Raw genomic sequence first — 24,239 nt, forward strand, 5'->3', positions numbered from 1 at the left:
TTTTCAAACACAAACTGGTCATATATAAAATAGCATTTTCTGACAAGACCAGCGATAATCTCGTAAGATATGACTTTTACTATGTCTATTAAATGGTTTTCGACGTCTCTTCAAGGTCACCGTCTTGCGCCAAAGTCGTGAAACGCACCGTCGGGGGGTTTGTTGGGGCCTGTCTCCCCCAGAAAAATTTCTAGAAATTTCAAGTCGGTCTTGCCTGGCCGTGAATACGGCAACCTGAAAGTGGTCGATTTTAATGTAGACATCTGAACTCCAATCAACAAATCAATCAACCAGGCTGTTGTCGTTGCATTCACATGACACCAGACGTGTCACCGATGAAACAAATATGCCTGAAACAAATGTCGCTGTTAGTGCGACCCATTTGTGACAATTTCAAGGTCCCAAATAATAGTCCTTTTTTACTATTAATAGTAATTCAATCAGTAAGTGCTATTTACCTTATAATAGTCGTCTTGGCTTTTACCCGACATTACACAAAACACCAATGGTAACTGTCGGGTGGTCTCTCCAGTCTTAATGAAGGCGTGTATGGAAAACACTGAGACCATGGCTTGTTCACCACCCGAAAAGTTGCATCCATATACCAAGTTTTTGCGCGTGCGAGTAGTTGCATCTGTCTATCAGTACAAAAAATGTGATGGCACCTTTCCCCAACTTTTACTCTTTTTTGATAAAATCCCGGTGCACTATGATCGATGAAATCTGCGTCAAGCTAAAACAAAAAATAAATAAAAAAGTACATTTAAGTACATGTTAATAAATAAATAAAATTGTACATTTAATTACATGTTAATAAATTCTTATATACATGGGTATTTAATTGCATGAGTACTTACGCTTGACGACACGTCAGTGGGATCTTTTGGTCGCAGAGTCTGTCGGGTTCTTTATAGCGACCTTAGAAGTGCTGCAATGGGTGGTCTGCTATGAATGGGTTCTTCTGCAGAACCGACACTGGATAAAACTCTCTCCGCTATTGAGGAACATGCCTTGGTAAAAACATTCCCTTTGGCTTCATGCTTTGCCTGTAATGATAAGATAAAACATATTAAACTACAAATATATTATTGGTTTATTTATATTTTATTTATTTATTTATATATTAAATTCATTTATTATTATAGAGTTAACTAGGTTAACTAGAGTTAATTATGCAGAATTAATATAACACAACATACACAGATGGCAATAGAATGAGACAGTGTTCAGAAAAAGGGCGGAAGAAGACTACCTGTCCTACTTGATTCTAGGACATATATATAGCATGGACCTACTTGATTCGACCAATTTAATACAAGGAAATGAATGGCATAGTTTGTGTCAAGTGAATTTAGTGAACTTTAAACCCCATTTACTCGCCCTCTCTCTACAGAGATAAATACTTTTCGTGTTACATACAATAACAATTATTGGCCATTATTAAAAAAATATATTATAAGGAAATGAAATTCTGTTACCTGTTTTTCTTTGTGTAGTACATGCTAACATCAATGACTGGAAAAAACAAAATAACGAAACTGTAGAGAAACTAGTGAATCATTGAAAGTCTAATATTAGGCCTACACATTGATGACATTGATATAAAAAAAAAGGCTGATTTGTTTGTTGTTGTTTTTTTCTTTTACAGAAATAAGATTACATTTCAACTAAACAACTAACACAAAAGTTAGTATCTAGCTATAGTCCATGTCTGGATATACATTTCTCCTTTTGCCCGAACGTCTATAAAAATCAAAGATGGCGGCCAATAATTGCAACCGGGTATAACTATAAAATCAAGACAGATTCTTACCTGCTGGTCCTAGTCGAGGGTTTCTTGCAATTATAAGTATTTGAACAACGGTGTAGCGCCGATTAGCTAATAATAATTAAGCACGATTTCAGAAAAATTAAGACAGATTCATTAGATTGCTGAATTAGCGGAACACTTTTAGAACACATCAAAAAAAATTTGTTTGTGGCGCCATTATATAAATAGACTTCCGGTGCAGTCAGTGGCAGTAGTTCTAAATCTGACTGTTTTAACCGAACGAATTATTATATACATAGAAGCAATATATACATGCTAAATTAAATACACGGTTTTATTTTTTGTAAAAATTTACAAACCTGCGGTCTGGTATTCTATGTGACCATTATAATTTTTTTTAAAATATCACGGCTAAAGCACCCTGTTGATGCTAACTTCACTACATCTATCTAACCGAATGTCGCTGATATAATACCAAAGAAAGAATTTGTCGCAATGACTAAAGTATAGATACTTCTTCTTAGTTAGTTGTATTTTACGTCCGCTTCCACCGAAGTGATATCGCAGACAAAAAGTATAGATAACTTGGAGAACCATTATATCAATAAGTCGATTATGAGATACACGTGGATGATCAATTAAATTTGATTGGTTACTTTTCAGTTAACCAATACTGTCCAATTTCGATTACATCAACCAATTACATTATTAAGAGTTTTACTCATTTTTTTTGTTCATTGTACATTGAATCAATTTTCGAAAACACCAGGGTGCTGAAAATCACATGTACACTATATATTCATTTGATCTATCAGTTTATTGGGTCAATAAAAAAAGACAGACATTTTAACTTTACAGACAACTTAACATCAATTAACATTCAAGTCTGTCTGGCAATTGTCTGATTAATTGGTACTCACACCCTTCCAGTGAAGAACAGCATGTGATTTTCAAGATGTGAATTAAGCCCTTTATTACTTTTCTTAAAACTTGACGACTCCCGAATTCAGACTTTGTATGGAGTTTTTTTTTAAAAAGAAAACAAATCTTGGAAGGTACACATTACTTGTGTTAATGATATGAAAAAAAACACAAGATTTTATAAATCGACACAAGTTTGTGTTAATGCAATGCAAAACAACACATAACTTGTGTAGATTAGTTTTAACACAAGTACTTGTGTTGAGATCCAACACAAGTGTTTTTTCAGTGTAATATTTTGTCGTTTGTTAATCAGTCATCCGCGGGACGATTTAGTATTGGGTAGTATGTGGTGATATGGGGGGGGGGGGGTATTGTGGTGGTATTGGGTAGTATTGGGTAAATCGTCCCACCCATCAGCCATTATTAAAGTGTATTGTCTTGTTCATTACAAATGGCGATGAAAACAAAGGCAAAATAACAGAAATGAAATGAAATGGGTTTAACGTCCTACGCCATACAGTGTGCTATGAGGGAAATTTTGCCCGAACAGCGACACTAGGGCCTACTCTTACATTCAATTCTAACTATCAAGGGATCTCTTACGTGCATGCCAATGTGTACACGCGACCTCGGTTTACCGTTCCATCCGAATGACTAGACAGCGGTCCTTGTCAGGCCCTCCGTCCTGCATCACTGACAAGGGGGAACCACGCCGGAAAATCGGTCAATACAGGGATTCGAACGCCCGACCTCAAGGCTATCGAGCCAGCGTCTTACCCATTTAGCCACCTTGATCCCCGGCAAAATAACAACAGCTACGCTGATTGAAAGGTACCAATATTGAATTCTAATCTGTGTTTTTAATTTCTAATTTTATGGAAAATATTACATTAAAGGTTTAGTTCCTTTCTGTGTTTGAAGTTTTGAAAGACAATCTCGATTGTCTAGTATCCCTTTTTTTAAATACCATTTTATCGTTAAATTATCAAATGACGAGATGTTCTAATCCATTGAATATTTAAACCATCCATTGTCCGATGACCTAGAGAGTTGATTATAGGATTGTCAAGTGAATAAATGTCTAATTAATATATAATTTGAAGCTCTTATATAATGCATCTTTAAGTTTAAATCTGACAAGGACAGCTGTCTAGTCCTTCGGATGAGACGAAAAAACCGAGGTCCCGTGTATACATTCGAATGCACTTAAAAGATCCCTTGACAGTTGGAATTCGATATAAGAGTAGGTGATAGTGCCGCTGCCAGGGCAAAATTTCCCTCATAGCACACTGTATGGCGTATGTCCGTCTTCATTAGCCCAGCATAGGAACAGAACAGTAGGACGTTAAACTCCATTTCATTTCATTTTTTTAAGTTGAAATCGTCATCATCCTGGAGAATTAGTCTAAAACTACCATAAACCAATTAAGTGGATTACAGATGAAACGGTCATAAACCAATACGGTCAACTGTCACACTTTCAGCAGTTTTGATCAAATGCTTGTGGCCGTTTAGGTTTATGACCGGTTCATCTGTAATCCACTTAATCGCATATTAAAGTGCAACTAGAACTTATATTCGCGGGAAAACGGGTTTATTATCAGGAAAAATTCACATTATCATACAGATGACTAACTGACCCATGGGATCTCCACCACATTTTATCCATTAAAGGCTTCCATTCTTCTTCTTATATTTAGGAGGTTGGATGGCCGACTGGTTAGCACGTGCGCGCTGTATCATAAGGCCTGTCATTAAGTCAACTGGCGTGGTTTCGAATCCCCGGTTGTGTCGAGTGGACGTTAAACCCCATTTTTCTCTCTCTCTCTTCCCGTACTCCAAGTAAACCAACGATGTTGAGAAGACGCACCTATCTCCTCCAGTCCAAGTCAAATACGCTCACACCACGGATCGAAGCCAGGACCACAAGCAGTCAGAGGTGACCGGCCAGCTAGAGTTCGAAGTGCGACACCCTAGACCACTAGAACATCCAACCTCCGAACGGTTCATCCACATGTCTAGTTGTAATTACATCCATACAACCAGTAGGCTATATTTCATCTTCATCAGATGCCATTAAAATGTCTACTCATGCGGAAAGAATATCAACTTATAATATGTATATTTCTCAACAATCAGTTGGGGGAGGTTTATCATGTCTTAAATAAAAACACCGCCACCTGTAGAGATGAAGGAGGCTGTGGCTTCACTGATCATGCCCTAATTAAACACACAACCACCTGTAGAGATGAGAGAATTGGTGGCGCAATGATCATTAGTTGTTTATTATGTCTTCATTATATTCCCCACCACATATTTAAAGGAGCTAAATCGTTAATATTTGGGATCTAAAAATTGATACAAATGGGTCGCAACGTATATAATAATGTAATATGAATGTAATATGAATCGTTTCCGTTTTTACGCTAATTTCAAAACAGTTATGTTCGGCGAAATACGCCAGAAGTCTCAATCGAATGGCAATCTCTAGCGTCTGGTTATTCCAGTCTACACCGATAGTATTTATTGCGCATGCTCTCCAGAGAAAAATATGGGGTCACCGTTTGACATGACATTTAGAATATGTCTAACCTCGTTCTTCCGGGTCGCTTGTTACAAATTGAGCCGAAACGCATTATGGTACACGATTCGTGTACCAATCGTAAAATGTTTATATTGTCTTAAATATTGGATATTAGAAGCCCATCTTTTCCCGGTAAGATCACAACACCAATGTTGATTAAAATTGACAAATAATTCGTGTTATCTATATCCAAGACTTTGGATGATATTGAGTTAGAGACTTAGCTACTTTAATGTGACTAGATAATCTGTCATGTATCTGGTATTATATATGGCAGTTGATAAAAGTTGTGTAGTTCATTTTGTAATTCAATACAATGTTATATTATATACATCTCCACTGATCATAAATTGTCGTTCGTTTATCCAGTGTTTGCTAATGTCTGTAGCGTGTATGGTTTATTTGCTTACCATTGACGTGGGATCAAGATGGGGCAGGGGATCCTGCTAAATGTTACAAACTTATTTACCAGAAACAATACAGCGTATTGACGATGACGAATGGCGACTTGGGATAAATTTCAAACAGTCAAATTAATGAAAGGAGGCACAAACTAGGTCATTTCGGGACTAACATATGGTTTAATTTTATTTCAATAATTCGATTGCGCGTATGGGTCTTTAGCAGTGTGAGGAAACCGGAGCATCCGGAGAAAACCCACGAGGTTGGACAGGCGACCCTACTCCTTGTCACGTACAACCGGGGATTCGAAACCACGCCAGTTGACTCAATGAAAGACCTGATGATACAGCACGCACGTGCTAACCATTCGGCCATCCAACCCCCCTCAACTTAATTGTGTGTGGTGCAGTCCACTGCATTTAATGTTAACTTGCCCTAAATTAACGACAGGTGATAAAAAGAATGGGAATTAGCCTCCTGTTAACTCAGTACTTCACTCCTTTCGACACCAAGATATTAATCTATGTTTCAATGTTTCCTCTGCTATGTATAATAACGTGCACGCCAATATGAATACGGGTAGACTAGAAAGACTATGCTCAATTTCCCCCATGTGAGCTCCAAAGGCACCATTTCTGACACGTGAAAACCCCGATTAAAGGTTCCCGAACGCTCTTCGGGGCCCACAGCAGGATTCGAACCCAGGACATTTTAGTCAAGAAACATCAATGGAAAGACAATATCATACCTGTTTATTTGCATGGTATCGTACCCCTACCAGTTTAACAATTCTCAGCTCGTAGAGAAGGATATTAAACTGATCGATTAATAATTTATGTTTGTTGGCGTTTGATCAGTAGAAAGAGATGAAAATAAATTATATATATAGATATATCTGACCTGTAAGGTGTTTTAATATTTCCACGAGGTAGGCGTTGTCTGGTTGATAGTCCTTTCGTTTAGTTTCACAATCTACACTGTATCGTTATCTCAATATCACGTGATATTGTCCTTATTAGATATATATGCAGTAGATTAGACTATAGCTAATCTGCCATATTACTGCTCTCACGGTGAATTTAAAGATACACATACATCTTTATTTCGATTTTTACTTTAATTAGTGTCCGGGATAGAGAGAGAGAGAGAGATGGGTTTAACGTCCACTTTACACAAACCATGTCATTTCGAGACTAACATATGGTTTTAATTTTATTTCAATAATTCGCTTGCGCGTAGGGGTCTTTAGCAGTGGGAGGAAACTGGAGGACCCGTAGAAAACCCACAAGGCTGGACAGGCGACCCTACTCCTTGTCACTTACAACCGGGGATTCGAAACCATGCCAGTTGACTTAATGGCAGGCCTTATGATACAGCGCGCACGTGCTAACCATTCGGCCATCCAACCCCCTATATAAGAAGAAGAATGGAAGCCTTTAATGGATAAAATGTGGTGGAGATCCCATGGGTCAGTTAGTCATCTGTATGATAATGTGAATTTTTCCTGATAATAAACCCGTTTCCCGTGAATAGAAGTTCTAATTCCACTTCAAAATGCGAGTAAGTGGATTACAGATGAAACGGTCATAAACCTAAACGGCCATAAGCATTTGATCAAAACGGTTGAAAGTGTGACAGTTGGCCGTATTGGTTTATGGTCGTTTTAGACTAATTCTGCAGGATGATGACGATTTCAACTTAAAAAAATGAAATGAAATGGGGTTTAACGTCCTTCTGTTCTGCTCCTATGCTGGGCTAATGAAGACGGCCATACGCCATACAGTGTGCTATGAGGGAAATTTTGCCCGGGCAGCGGCACTATCGCCTACTCTTATATCGAATTCCAACTGTCAAGGGATCTTTTACGTACACGCCAATGTGTACAGGGACCTCGGTTTTCCGTTCCATCCGAACGACTAGACAGCTGTCCTTGTCAGGCCCTCCGTCCTGCATCACTGACAAGGGGGAACCACACCGGAAAATCTCGATGAACGTCTCGGCCAATGCAAGAACGAACACCCGACTTCCATGCTAGCGAGCCAGCGTCTTACCCACTTAGCCACCGTTACCCACGACCAGTTACAGGAAGTAGATTACAAAGTAGTTTGAGAAAGCGGGTCCCTGAAAAAGGATATCCAAGTAAATTAGAAAATGAACTTTTTTTATATTGTATTGGCACAGTGAATTTCAGTAGTTGTTATCCGTCACATTTGCCACAAACGACCTAGTTCACAATGGGGAGGTGAGGAGGTGTAATTGTCTTTACTACAATAGAAAATTCTCTCGGATTAACATCAGAATGTATCATTAATTGTCAATTTTGTCTTTACTTTGTCTCAAAATTTTAGTTCGAAATATTGTGCCGTTTGGACGTCAACGTCAAAACCCCCCATCCGCATACGTAACCCTTTTAAGATTTCGGGTCAATTTTTTCGTTGGGTGACCTGATAATCTATGGCCGTTCCTTTAGAGGTCTATACTGTGCATAACCCATGTGCTATACTTGATAACGAAAGTTAAATTTTAACAACACATTATTTTATAAAATAAAGGTCTGGTTTTATCCAGACACCGTATAATACAGCTTGGGACACCGGTCTCCATTTCCAGATGAAGACTGATAGGTTTAAGTTATTTGAAAACGTATAACGTTTATTGAGTTAATGGCTCGGGCTTGAGTTTTAAGGGCTGTTAACACAAAATTAAGCAGTTTTATTCTCCAAAATATAATCGAGTTTATGACTCCAGACGTAGGCCATATTCCTGAAGCAATGGCCCGAGATTAGCTCTAATCAAACGGAACACTGCGAGGAGTATGGACGTAGGCCGGTCACCTGGAAGATGAACATGTAATTATCATTTTTATTAAAGTTGTTCGCATCGCTCCGCTTGGCATCTCATTATATAAACATAAAATGTGTCTATTTCATGTTTCGATGAAATTTAATTGGCCGTTTAGATACTACTTTTGCAATTTTTATACATCAGCTGAGTGTCAATTCCGGAAAATTTCATGAGATATATTAAATATAATATCTTTTATTATATATAAACACGAACATTATATTTTGTAATTATCAGGCTCCAAATACCTATAATACAATTATTGAGTTCGCTCCGCTTTGAACATATATTTGTAATTATCAAGCTTCAAATACCTAAAATAGAATTAATGAGTTGGCCCCGCTTTGAACTTGGCTCGTTTTCATTTCTAACATCGCTTTGATGGAAATATTGTGGGAACATATGAAACTGAAACAAAGAATGTAACAAACTATTTTAATGCAACCAATGTCGTTTCTAGTCGACTTTGCCTTGTGTATTTCTCTCTACATAATCGCTTGAAAGTGTCACCAAATATGGTGTCCTGGATACGCTCGAAGAGAATTTGGTTTGGCTGATCCCCACACCACCCCTTTTGAGAAATGATGTATTCACTCTTATGAACAGGTCCGTAGTCAGAAGTTGGTTGGGGGAGGGGGAGGGGGTCAAACACAAACAAGGAAGGCCGGGGTTTGATCTCCGTAAACTTTCGTTCGCAACTTGGGGATCATGCATCTAGACAATTACTTGCACTTTGGTGGTGGGGGCGAGGTGGGGGGGGGGGCGGCGTAAATTGAAAATATATTTAATTATAGACAGCATACGTTGAGTATGCGAAGCGTGTATGCGAATTATGGTGTAGGGGGGGGGGGTATAGTGTTAAAAATAAATAAGGGGAGCTTAGCAAGTACGACGCTGGCTCGCTCTCGTATTCGCTCGTTTTGTTGGCCGAGAAGTTTCATCTCCATTTTCCTGCCCTAACCCTAACCCTAACCCTAGGGCGGAAGACCGAGGTACCGTGTACCTTAAAGAACCCCTTACAGCGGGAATTCGAAATAAGAGTAGTCCGTAGTGCTGATGTATTTGATAAAATACTCTAATGGCAAACTGTATTAGCCGAAAATAAATGTTGCTTCATGCTTATTTGGTTCATAACTGCATAACTGAATGTATCATAATGGCATATCCATGCACCTAATCCTTCCATCAACTACCCCCCCCCCCCCACCTCGCCCCGCCCCGCCCCGAAATGACTAATATTTTATGGTATTCTCGAACAATGATTAACCCAATGATTAGGCTAATCAAAGTTTATAAAAATCGTAGTTTATAATTTAGTCAGCTTTTCAGAATATGACTGTTCAGAAAATCAGAGATCAAATCTATGATTAGCGCTAACCTACTTTCGAAAATATGGGCCATTATAAAAAAAAAAGCATCAATATACAATATATATATGTATACAGCTGATGGGGAGCCGCGGTGGATCAGTAAGTAAGACGTTGGCTAGCTAACCTGCTGGAGGTTCAGTGTTCGATCCCTGTATTGGCCATGAACGTTTTGATTTTCCGGCGTGGTTCCCTCTTGTCAGTGGTGAAGGACGGTTATTGTTGTTTGTTAGTTGTATTTTACGTCCACTTCCACCGAGGTGATATCGCAGACAAAGGTGAAGGACGGGTGGCCTGGCAAGGCAAATAGTCCTTAGGATTGGACAAAAACCCGAGATCCCGTGTACAGTTTGGAATTCGATATACGGGTAGACCGTAGCGCCACTGTCCTGGCAAAATTTCCCTCATAGCACACTGTATGGCGTATGCGCGTCTTCCTTAGCCCCATCGGAGAAGAACGGTAGGACGTTAAACTCCATTTCATTATATGTATGCATTACCTTTATTACGACACACAATCCTCGACTTAATATTTTTTATTCGACACAATTAATGATACTAAATATGTTTCCTTTTCTAATGATAAGTTTAAAAATCAATTTCATAGCCTAGAAGTAATCAGCAGTAAACGCCAACTACTTAGTCGTGAAAAATTACCCACTAGAGCTAAATTTCAAGTTTCTGGTAATGTTACGTTTTCTACTTCTAAGTGCGGTACTGAAATATGCGCACGCATCCGAGTACACAGGCGACAAAATATACAAATAAATCCCGTTTTAAAAGTTTCTAAACCTTCAAAAACTTGTACCAAAAATTCAAATATTAAATTTAGTAGTATTTTCCCTGTTATAAATTTAAAATTGATAATATCATTAAAAGAATAAACATGCAATCCAATTTCACTCACCAGACTTGTATGCTTAATTTGCCTTAATTTGATCTCATTACTCCTGTATTATGCTAGTGTAAATTAAACATACATTATGCAAGAGCTAAAACTGCCTATTGCAGGTCTTTATTTAGGCCTGAAATGTTATATAAACTATTAATTAGACATTTATTAACAAAACAAGGCCATAATCAACTCTCGATAGCATCGGATACTCGAGATTTTAACTAGATTAGAACGGTTCGCCATTTAATAATTTGATTTCAAAATTTGAAAGCGAGTCTTCCCTTGCAGTCCACACTATCTCTGCTAACGGCTCATTTGACTACGCCACCCAGATTCTTGGGGTTGATGGGCAATGATAAACAATACGATTTAAAACAAATAAATGATAATATATTTAGTACTACTACCATATTTAAATAGAAATGGGGTCACAATTGCAAAGTAACAATGTATTTACAAATATTACAGGGAACTCTTTCGCGTAAGATTACAGGGTTAAATGGTCGGAAATACGAACTGCGCATGTCACCGTGCTAAATTCAGAATATAATACACGTGTATCTGTTTACCTTTATAATGCGATCGTAAATTGACTAAAACTCATCAAGTGTTTATAACGCCAGAAACTTTTCTGACAGATGTCATTTTCATCATGCTGTTAATCACGTGACCAATGACCTCTAGGTCAACCAGTGTAGTGCGTGAATCGACGGCAGAGTCGAATGCTAGATAGCGAGACTTGTGTGGAGAGTGGATCATTTGGTTTATATCTTGTAAAGGGGTAAAAAAAAAACTCGTTTTTAACTTGACGTATTTTTCATTTATTTACGTTTTTATCTATAGTATTTGTACCACAGGTGTACATGAGGACAGGGGCGCCCTTATATGGTGCACCTATGTTTTCGTAATGCCGATTCATTCGGGCCACTTGACAAAGTTGTCTCCCTTATTACCACTTCCGTCATTTCTACGGAACATGTTCAAAATGTCGAAGAACTGTAAAAAATTTCGAGTGATTTATGGCAAATAAACTGACTTGGCATTTCTTTTTGTTTTTATCGAAAGGATTAGATATCGAAAGGAGCCGAGTGGCTGATTTGTACGGCAAGACAATTTTATTCACGATTTGAAAAATTAAATAGCGACAGGGGTACCTCACGGAGAAAAAAAAAATGTCAACAGAAAAGCAACTTACCTTTCTATATTTTTAATACGAACATGTTTGAGAGTAAATATCATATGATTTACCACCAAAAAGGGAGACAAATAAAGAAGATTTAAAAAAATGAAAAATATGAAAAAAAAAAAAATCAAAAACTTTGAAAAAATCACATTAGGTAAGAACTTAGAAGGGCGTTCCTGTCCTCGTGTACTGTGTCAAAGTACTCTATAACTTTCATCAAATTGAACGGTCATTTAGGTGCTTAGAACTGTATGACCTCAGCTGGGTTTTGATAATATATGATATTGACTTTTCAACTCTGTATAAACTTTTGTTAAGGCACTAACTGGCTATAATCTAATTAAACATGTAATTAATCCCATATGTCATTTACAAACTACATAGTACATATGATCTGTGCACACGTTCCGCTTTACTTCAAAGGAATACGCACAGGGCCCTGTTTCGCGAAAGTTTAACTAAAGATAAAATCCAAATTTTAGTATATACTTCAATTTTGATAGGCTAAGCACTAAAATCAATCTAATATTATCCAATCAAATTACTAAAATTTGGATTTTATCTTTGTTAAAATTTCGTGAAACAGGCCCCTGGTCAGTAAGTATGCCATGACGAGATAAAAGAGACAATTGCATGTATGACCATGTGTCCGAAGGTATATAACGAGGATGTTGCTGACAGTTACGCAGTCGACTAGAGACGATCACAGACAGAGCAGAAGAGACGCAGAGACCGGCGTATAGACTCATCCGAGTTCAGTCGCTACCTTGGCAGAGGGGCAGAATGGTCGATTTAATATAGTTATATGAAATGAAATGAAATGGGGTTTAACGTCCTACTGTTCTGCTCCTATACTGGGCTAATGAAGACGGGCATATGCCATACAGTGTGCTATGAGGAAAATTTTGCCCGGGCAGCGGCACTATCGCCTACTCTTATATCGAATTCCAACTGCCAAGGGATCTTTTACGTGCATTCCAATGTATACACGGGACCTCGGTTTTTCGTCTCATCCGAAGGACTAGACAGCTGTCCTTGTCAGGCCCTCCGTTCTGCACCACTGACAAGGGGAAACCACGTCGGAAAATCCAGATGAACTTTCTCGGTCAATGCAGGGATCGAACACCCGACCTCCAGGCCAGCGAGCCAGCGTCTTAACCAACTAGCCACCGTGGCTGTGTTCCGATGTAGTTTAGTTCCAGTATAGTCTAGTGTCTGTAGTATTGACGTAGTTGAGTTATATTCTGTTCCTATGTAAATAAACCATATATTTACGAAACTGATCTATGTTATACTAAGATATAGTGTTACAGTTATCTGTTATGGCTATTCAACCGTCTATTCAAGAATTTCCTGATTAGGATCTTAACCCCAGGCAAACAATCACAAAATATTTTACTTCTAAATATAAACCTCTTATTACTTTATTGTCCCCCGCCTTTCGAAGAAAGCAGGGGACTATTAAAATGGGTTCGTCCGTCTGTCTGTCCGTCCGTCCGTCTGTCCGTCTGTCTGTCCGTCACACTTTTTGGGACACAATAACTCTCTTCCTAATTGAGCTAGAATGTTCAAACTTGGTGTATGTGTTGATTAGGTCAATGCCTTGATGGAGTTCGAAGATGAGCATTTTCCGCTTAGGGTAAGCAGAGATAAGCAATTTGATTGGTTGATGCTTTGGGACACGATAACTCTCTTCCTAATTGGGCTAGAATGTTCAAACTTGGTGTATGTGTTGATTAGGTCAATGCCTTGATGGGGTTCGAAGATGAGCATTTTCCGCTTAGGGTAAGCAGAGATAAGCAATTTGATTGGTTGATGCTTTGGGACACGATAACTTTTAATTGAGCTAGAATGTTCAAACTTGGTGTATGTGTTTATTAGGTCAATGCCTTGATGGAGTTCGAAGATGAGCATTTTCCGCTTAGGGTAAGCAGAGATAAGCAATTTGATTGGTTGATACTTTGGGGCACGATAACTCTCTTCCTAATTGAGCTAGAATGTTCAAACTTGGTGTATGTGTTGATTAGGTCAATGCCTTGATGGAGTTCGAAGATGAGCATTTTCCGCTTAGGGTAAGCAGAGATAAGCAATTTGATTGGTTGATGCTTTGGGACACGATAACTTTAGTTCTAATTAAGTGAGATTGATGAAACTTGGTGTATTGTTTCATTACAGTAATACCTTGACTAAGTTTGATAATGAGCATTTTCTGCTCAGGGTAAGCAGAGCGATACGCAATTTGATTGGTCGAGACTTTGGAAAACAATAACTCTCCTACTTTGATTGTCCCCCGCCTTTCGAAGAAAGCAGGGAACTATTAAAATGGGTTCGTCCGTCTGTCTGTTTGTCTGTCTGTCCGTTCCGCTTATTTGTGATAAATTTATATGTGTCCTCTAATTATTTTCCTATTTCGGCGGGGGACATCAGCCTCACTGTTGGCTTGTTACAGTACCTGTGATTTGTACTTTATTTACCGTTAAAGCTTCTAGATAAATTTCATATTTTTAAGTTATATATTTAAAATGTATTAAAATAAAGCCTTACATAAGATGGTATCTATAAACAGCCCTACTTTGTTAAAGAATAATCCTATTAATCCTATAATTCACTATTGCCAGTTGAGAAATTAGCAAAAATATCATTTTCAAGATCAAATTCAAACGTTTGAAGATAGCTATTCCATGGGTGGAATAGAAAAACAAGGGAGGTAATTGTGTTATTATTTCCTGTGTGAATGATTTTATAAGTGTGATAATGATACCTATGATCGTATAATAGTGGAATGACAACCTATTGAGTAAAAGACATAGAAATAATTCAGTTTTGACTTTCTTAGAAAATATGAAATTCTCGCTTTAACTGAAAAACGTGATTACTGTTTACCTTGCGCAAACACATCACACGAAAACACTTGTCGGCAACAAAGAGTAATCTAAGACCCCAGGCACAAATAGGTTTTTGTATGCATAATTGTATTCAAATACGATCAAACTACAGATTCATATAAAGACTGAAGAATAATCTATCAGAGTAAAAAAAAAACAAAAACATTTGAGGTATTAAAGATGGGTTCCCGCGTACAAACTGGGTGATTTAATGGTATATATGGACTAAAAACATATTCAAACTAATTAATTTGTCATAACTTTGCTTCAAACCCTTCTCAAACATTGTAATTGCGAAGGAATGTTCTGCTATAAAAATTCGATCAAACCATGTCATGTTTACGTCACGTGACTTACCTCTCTTGGAAGTCAGAGGAGAATTCATTGCATACATAAGACGATGTTGTCTTTAATCGCTTACTATTTATTACAAATATCGAATCCTAATTAAATTCTAGGATTATCCACTACTCGCGTCTTTTTCCGTCATTTGTATCCCAGAAAGTGTTGTACGTCTAACTCTTCATAAAGTTTATCAACTTGTACATCAAGCGCTCAATGTTCGCGTGTGACCTTTGACATCACGCGTGCATAAATTCCTAATCTTCGGGCTCTTGATTAGGTGAATCCTTACATTTTTGTCCTGTATACGCTCCATGAGTGTTTTTCGGGGAATCCAGTATTTTTCTAGTAAGATTGGATATCTCTACTTTCCATATATACCAAAATTACCATACTTTTATTGGAAATGACCACCCGATAAATACCTTTCTGGGAACCCATCTTTAACATTTACAATATCAATTATAAGGTATTTTTGAAACCATACAAATCTGCGTATAACTTAAAGGACAATATTGGAGCCAGTCATTATTTGTCTGCGATATCACCTCGGTGGAAGCGGACGTAAAATACAACTAACTAACAACAACCAGTCATTATCACATATGTGATAGAATTGGTTAAACACGTTCCAAATATTATTTTATCACAGTGATCATTACTACGATAGATGCGTAATCAATGTTTCAACAATCGGAAGTGACGACCGCAAAAGGAAAACACGAGTTATCCCACTGTATAACTGACTGAAGTGACGGTTGATAACAGATATATGGGCGAATTTCTGCTCACTAATAATTTCTTCGAAGACCAAAAGTTGTTGTGTGAGACTGTGAAAGGATATCTGACATAGATATTGAAAAAGAAATAATATTGAAAATTTCATTCAAATTACTTTCTTCTGGGTGAAGTTATGACTGGTTGAAGTTATAGAATTTTTATTATCATTTTATCGTTCAATGTTTACATCTCGCAGAAGTTGTAATCCATTTTAATCTCCACCATCCGATGATCTAGAGAGTTGATTATGTCAATAAGTGTCTAATTAAAAGTTTATTTAACATTTAAAGAGAGAGAGAGAGAGAGAGAAATGGGGTATAACGTCCACTCGACACAAACTAGGTCATTTCGGGACTAACACATGGTTCAATTTTATTTCAATACTTCGTTTGCGCGTAGGGGTCTTTAGCTGTGGGAGGAAACCGGAGAACCCGGAGAAAACCCAAGAGGTTGGAAAGGCGACCCTACGTACAACCGGGGAATCGAAACCCCGCCAGTTGACTCAATGACAGACCGTATGATACAGCGCGCGCGTGCTAACCATTCGGCCATCCATCCCCCCGAGTTGGTGTAGAAAATTCTAGGTATATTAAACTGTTCGCAATAGGAGGTATTTCTTACTATGTCTTGTTTGGAGTATAGGACGGGATTTATTGTTTTGATTATAATCACAATGTTACACAATAAATTATACCCCTCCCCTACTGAGAATTGTAATTAAAGAATGTTATGATATCGTAGTTTATATTACATGCAATCGTATGACACCTTAATATAATTACTATTTCTACAAAGATCCAATTATAGTCTTTAATTACGCACTGTTAACCAGCCATTGGAGTTTTAATGTCAATAAATCATATAGTTTATACAGCTCGACGTAAGACTTAAAAAATATATAGACACAGTTGGTTTAACTTGAATGTAGATATTAATCATCTATATTGCATGTATATGCCTGTACAGCGCTTAGAAATAACTATTGCTATAATGTAGCGCTTGAGAAATAAAATTATAATATACTCTTCAAAAAAGTAGGGGATATTCAGAAACAATACAAAACTGGGGAAATGCACTGCTGTTTTTATTAGAGGTAACCAGTGTATGATAATAACAGGCCAATTGCCTACACATGAACATAAACATTTCATATGGGCGGCTCTGACAATTCATAAAATAAATTGACTGTCACTAGATAAGAGAACATGAAAGAAAAATAGAAAAAGTCCGTGTATTACCATGTTTTTATAAGTATAGAATGAATAAACATACGTGAATGTACGGACTGTTTCTATTTTTCTCTTGTTCTCTTATCTAATTACATTTTTGAATTGTCAGATATATTCTTACTGTCTCATATAACAACTTTTGGTCTTCGAATTAATTATTAGTGAGCAGAAATTCGCCCATGTATCTGTTATCACTCGTCACTTCAGTCAGTTATACCATAGAACTAGAATACTAACGGGAACGCCCACTCGGTGACGTATAACGGTGATGACACAATTATGCTGTACATCGCATGCGCGAAGTCAATAAGGCACAAGTAACTTCCGGCCGTATGTCAACATGGCAGAAGCGTACGACGCCCTGGAATTTCAAGAACTTGACGGTGTAATAGATTTAAGTTATTCATAATTTTAATGAGTTTTTTTAAAATTAGTTATATAACATACCATCGGGAGTATAAACCATTTATTTTCGGACATTAAATTATCCGAACACACGTTTGTGTATCATTTTCTACTACATATTATAAAATTATTATTAATAAATTATGATGACATTCACATTTTATCTAGGACTTGTTATTATTTTTATTTATTGTTTTGTGTATATTGTTGTTAGCCTTATGGCATGTCCGTGCCAGTTTTGGCTGGTTTCCCAGTGCCCTTTTCCTGTTTATAACGAGGGGTTTTACATAGGCTAAGCCTGTTCCCCAATCCCATTCAGACATCCTGAATAAAAATATTGTTTATAAAAAAAAAATGTTTATTCTTTACTACAGCTTTTCTTTGCTAAAGATTTGTTTGAGACATCTCAACCTGTCGTTCCAGTAGCATCCGTAAGTTTTCTACATATACAACATACATACATATAGTCACATAGTGTTCGTAGCAAATGGGCAAGTTTTGAAACTCATTATAGTCTCGACCATGTCTATATATTTTTTTTCTTCTCAAACGATCAAATTGCTTTGGAAATGAAATGATATGGGGTTTAACGTCCTACTGTTCTGCGCTCCTATGCTGGGCTAATGAAGACGGGCATACGCCATAAGTTGTGATTTAAGGGAAATTTTGCCCGGGCAGCGGCACTATCACCTATTCTTATATCGAATTCCAACTGCCAAGGGATCTTTTACGTGCATTCCAATGTATACAGGTGACCTCGGGTTTTCGTATCATCCGAAGGATTAGACAGCTGTCCTTGTCAGGCCCTCCGTACTGCATCACTGACAAGGGGGAACCACGCCGGAAAATCTGGATGAACTTTCTCGGCCAATGCAGGGATCGAACACCCGACCTCCAGGCTAGCGAGCCAGCGTCTTACCCACTTAGCCACGTGATCCCAAATTGCTTTGGAACAGTTTCTTTTATTTTGTATAATATTTACTTTAAAGGGACAATAACACTCTTGCTGGCTTGAAAGCTCCAGAAAATAAATAATATCTCTATCTAAGTACTAGATGTTTAAGTGTCCCACCTGTTGTGTAAATTATCCATTACATCCTATTTTACTTGTCCAGAGGGTTCGAAAATATTTTTAAATCGAAGTTTCATTTGAAAAGGTTTACGTTAGACGTTTCAAACCATTATGTTGAATTTTTCAATTTTTTTAAATAAGGTGTGTTAAGATGAAATTTGTATCATCAATTAATTGAAATATTCTAAAATAGTTAAATTTGTTGACCAGAATAAAGATTGGGACATATTATTCAGTTACAACAAGAGTGGTATTGAGCCTTTAAAGAACTGTATTAATTTGGTATCAAGCTCGTAATTAGATAAAATTGTGAGGGAAATTATAACCTCCAACCCTGTCTTTGGTTGTGTACAGATTTACACTGGTAATTTTAATTCATAGCTATTGATTTTGTTTGGTTTTTATTTACGTTGTTTTCATTGTTATTTATTTTCTTTTTAAGATTCAAACTAATCCAGTTTAATTTTATGGGAAAGTTCAAGTAGTGGTTATATGAAAAATGATCTGATGTTCACATGATCCCAAGGGTTTGCCGAACCTCAATCGAGTTTAACCCCAACAAGGAATATTATACATCAAAACTGTTCATTTGCCTGTGCATTTTCTAGTATAAGTTTATCATCATTTGGAACAAATGGTTAAATTACTATTCAAGATAACTAATTTAAAAAACAAGAACAACAATATGTGGTTGGAATGATCCAAGGCTCTGTTCAAAGATATTTTATTCACATGACAGTGATGCTTGTTAAATAAAACTTGTGAATTTAACAGATAATCCCCATTGATAAACACTAAAGGCAAATAGAAATGCACAAAAAAACCCATAAGCTTATGATAATAATGATTAAACATACATTATGCAAGAGCTAAATCTGCCTATTGCAGGTTTTCTTTAGGCCTGAAATGTTTTCTAAATTATTAATTAGACATTAATTAACTTATCCAGGCCTTAATCAACTCTCGATAGCATTGGATTTCTCCAATATTAAATAGATTAGAACAGTTCAGCCATATTTTGATTTAAGCTAAAAATGGAGGAGTGAGACTTTACTTCGAACAACCAGTACGATGGTTGAAATTATTGCACACGTCTTGTCAAACCTTCAAAGGCCTTCAAAGGCTAATATCTTCGCTCGCAATAGAGTAATTTGAATGAAATTTTCAAATTATTCATTTTACATTATTTATCTTCGAACTATTATAGCAAGAATGGCTAGCTCTTTATGAAAATCTTACATAATGTATATTTAAGAATAATTTAATACATTTATAAAGCTCACACATTACAAGTAGTGCACCTGTATAAAATTTGTATAAATTTTGTAAATAATTGTTAATATTTTATACTGGGATGCAATAAAAATAATACATCACTTTTATAAATGGATGAATGTAAATCTTGTTTAGAAGTGAATCCAGGTTTAACACCCTACTTAGTACTTTTCAGCTCAATTTTGTTTTAAAGATTTGCTTTAATCTTGCAATTAAGGATGTAACAACATCATATTACGATGATAACATGTGAGAATGTTTTGAAGATTGTGTAAACGCACCCCGAACAATTCTCAATCAAAAAAATTAAACCCAACAGAATCAGTATGTTGATTTTTCTGGTACACACGTGGGGTATATAATGCAGCTTTTAAAAAGCTAGGTTTTGTGCAACTGTGGAAGGTGCAAAATTATGCCACGTCATCTCAGAGGTGCTATTTCATTGCGTCTCGATATATTTTGTTTACAATTATCAACCTGGCCCCAAGTTCACAAAGCATTCCCAGACTTAAGAATTTGCTCAACTTTCAATCACTGTTTTTGAGAAATATCTTTGATCCAGAAACACAAAACTTTGCACATAGTTTCTTATTGATATATTTACATTAAAACAACAATAGTTAGTAAATTGCTATATTTAAGTTAAAATAAGACAAACAATTTTGAGTAAAACCTTAGGGCCTTGTTTTCTTTTCATTACTTATTATCTACAATACAGTAATAACAAGAAATAAAAAATCTGTAGAACACTGCTGATTAAGTTCTAGATTTAATCCTAGATTCAATCACATTTATATTTTTATACTTCCAATATCGATATTAATTCCAATAGAGCCAGGAAATGTTTAGTTTAATTATACACTTTCTATTTTGTTGTATGAAATTATCTGTATAATCTGTGTTTTTGTTACTTTCATTGTGTGAAATGCTTGCAGCAAAGTGCTGTAAATAAAATACCTGACATCACTGATCACAGTTTAACTCTTTTACTTCTCATTTGACCTCAAATCTATGTGGAGTGGAGTCAGTTGGAAGAAATAAATCAAAATGGAGTGAAATCTACATTTTAATCAAATTCGTACCACATGATTATATTCTACCACTTTTTGCTCGTTTATATGGCAACTATATATTATTGCTAAGCTATTTTTGAATTGTAAATTACATTTACAAGTATGTAAATATTGATTCTTTGAATTATATATTGTCAATCAAAATCTGAATATGCAATGTGCTATGCAGCCATATATGTGAAATAAACTATTATTATTGCTATTTACTTTCTCTGTAAATCTCTGTTAATCTGTCGACAACTTAAACAAATTTCTTTTTGAGTGTCCTCAACAAAACTATTACATACAGAAGCAAGTACACAGCTTTCGTAATTTATTTGTTGACTTATTTGTGTTCATGAAAAGATCAACCTGTCTAATATATATTACAGTTGTAGGCTGACATTGAGAATAAGACTGTAAATGTTTTGATGTTATGCCCCTACATATCTTCATATTCTCAACAGTTCTTATAAGTAAATCTATAGATGTAACTTTAATTTGAACAGGAAACAAAAATTATTATATTGTACTTCACAATTCAAGTCCTTGTCAATGGTTAAATGGTATGTTACACTTTTATCTTCAGTTTTAAACAGATAGATATAATCACTTGAAGACTGACATATTCATAAAATCAAAATAAAAAGGTTCCTACATACAAAACAAAAGGTTCAGATATAATTATTTTTTTTCCATGCTTGTTGATTATTCATACCGGGAACAAGATTATTTCGGAATTTAAAAATAAAAGGATTTGACAGGTCAAGGTCAGTCATAAATAAATATACAATTTTAATTTTTATGGAGCTGCTCAGTTAAAACTTTGACCTTTAAAAAAAAAATAATAATTAGTAATTCATAAAATTAAAGTAAAAGAAGATTGTTGAGAGAGAATCGTCATGCTGTCACACACTCATCGGGTGTAGTAATCGTCAATTTCATAACAAATTGAAAGTAGACTAGGCCTAGCTACGGCACTAATGTAAACAAACCTATATGCATACAACTTTGATGAGAGAAAGGGTAAAATCTAACGGGCAAACATGAAAATACAGACATTCAGCTAGTATGGGTTTAACTTACCTTCATTGTTTCATTGTAGGTTGTCAGGGTGGACTGCCAACTAGAATCTACATAATTAATTTCTTTTGAGTTTTCACTTACTTTTTCAACGAAATAATCCGGCTCAACGTGTCTTGAACATATTGTCAAGGTCTTGTCATTTATCGGGTCTGATCTGGTAGACTGTATGATACGTAATGATTCTCTCTCCACTCTATGTTTTTTTGGGTAAGCGATAGAATGATCAACCCCGATTTCTTTTATTGCAGGCGGAACATCCGAACAAAACACAATTCGCGCCAGGCATTTTGTTAGTGCGAGCAGAAACCGGAAGTACGCTGTGCCCGATATCAGCGTCAGAAGCCCGCCGTCACATAAGGTAGTGACGTCACACGGTGGGCGTTCCCGTTAGTATTCTAGTTCTATGGTTATACAGTGGGATAACTCGTGTTTTCCTTTTGCGTTCGTCACTACCGATTGTTCAAGCACTGATTACGCATCTATCGTAGCAATCTATGTGATAAAATAATATTTGGAACGTGTTTAATATGTGATATTAACTGGCACCAATATTGTCCTTTAATTGTCATTTCCATGTAGAATCGCCCTTTGATGGGGCTGGTAGAGTACCTAGATTTGCTTTTAGATCCAGATTACTAGAATGACCAACACAATATCATCAGTAAGAAAGATTCCAAATATATACAAAGCTAGCACCGAGCGCAGAACAGATTAGATACTTGTAACCTGGAAAATGTTAGAAAAAAATGGGAGGTTGGGGTGTCCACAAGACCTCTTGTCTCTTGTCAAATGGTGAATGTTGCCACTGCCTCACTTCCGGGGGGGTTGGATGGCTGAATGGTTAGCGTGCGCGCGCTGTATCATAAAGTCTGTCATTGAGTCGACTGGCGTGGTTTCGAATCCCCGGTTGTACGTGGCAAGGAGTAGGGTCGCCTGTCCAGCCTCGTGGGTTTTCTCCGGGTCCTCCGGTTTCCTCCCACTGCTAAAGACCCCTACGCGCAAACGAATTATTGAAATAAAATTAAACCATATGTTAGTCCCGAAATGACCTAGTTTGTGTCGAGTGAACGTTATACCTCATTTCTCTCTCTCTCTCTCTTTAAATGTTATATAAACTCACTTCCGTTCTATTTACAGCATTATACTCGAAATTGTATATAATTCTCGTTAGACAATTATGAACCAGTTCCCTCAAAATATGTTAAGGATATGGTCGTGGGGTCACGAAATATCCCTTACACTGGGTACCTGTCAAATAACGAATTGATTTTAAGATTTGAATACTTACCTTAAATCTTTAAAATAAAGCTCCCGTTTTCCTCTCAGATTATTTAGAACGTGTTACACCTGTGGCCGGGTGTTCAAAGCCCCGTTAACTTTTAACGACTCGTTAACATACTATCACTTTTTCCATAGCATGAAATTCTATAGTATTCTTTTGGGGGCTTGTACGATATAACGGCCCCAAATATTCTACAGTTTGTGAAATATCAATGTCCATAATAGTCTATTTTATGATCATATACTATTCAAAAAAAGTAGGGGATATTTGATTTTTAAGTGTTATTAAAGTCACCTAATGAAACTGACGAAGAAACAAATGACAAAATGAAATGAAGTTCACATTCATCGATTTATTCCAAATGATCGTTAGACTTAGTAAGGCACAGACTGACCATTATAAGGGTAAAATGATACCCGGGGTCAAACAGCAAAGTTACCACAGCATCACAACCAAGTCAGTAACGGGTAAATCCTCCTCTGTTTGCTAAACAAGCATTGATCCGACGTGGCATACTCCTAATGAGACGTCTAAGGTCATTTTGGTCCAGATTGTCCCATTCCTGTTGCAACGCAGCAGCAAGTTCTTGGACATTGGCAGGACGTTGTTGACGTTGACGTAACCTCTGTCCAAGCATGTCCCAGACATGCTCGATGGGGGAGAGGTCGGGACTCAGTGCTGGCCAAAGTAAAGTGGTGATGTTCTGTTGTTGGAGGTAACCTGTAACGATCCTGGCCCTGTGACATCTTGCGTTGTCATCCTGGAAGATGAAACGGCGGCCAAGATGTTGTCCCGGTAGTACTGGCCTGTAACACGCCCTGCAACAACATGTAAAGCCGTTCTTCCAGCAACAGTGATGCC

The 24,239-nt window shown here is 36.8% G+C and overlaps 1 protein-coding gene across 2 annotated transcripts in view; it reads right to left on the minus strand.

Moving 5' to 3' along the window:
* Positions 1 to 23,614, minus strand: part of LOC126827250 (uncharacterized) — a 71,446-nt gene extending 47,832 nt beyond the window's left edge. The window contains exon 1 of one of the 2 annotated variants that reach the window (XM_050556512.2): positions 23,385 to 23,614. The gene's annotated coding sequence lies outside the window, so the exon portion shown is untranslated. Of the gene's footprint in view, positions 1 to 6,581; positions 6,677 to 23,384 lie in introns of those variants that run through there. The other variant, XM_050556511.2, reaches the window with a different exon arrangement.
* Positions 23,615 to 24,239: the final 625 nt, after the last annotated feature.

Source organism: Patella vulgata, chromosome 7 (genome assembly GCF_932274485.2).
Source record: "Patella vulgata chromosome 7, xgPatVulg1.2, whole genome shotgun sequence".
Classification (NCBI taxonomy): Eukaryota; Metazoa; Mollusca; class Gastropoda; family Patellidae; genus Patella; species Patella vulgata.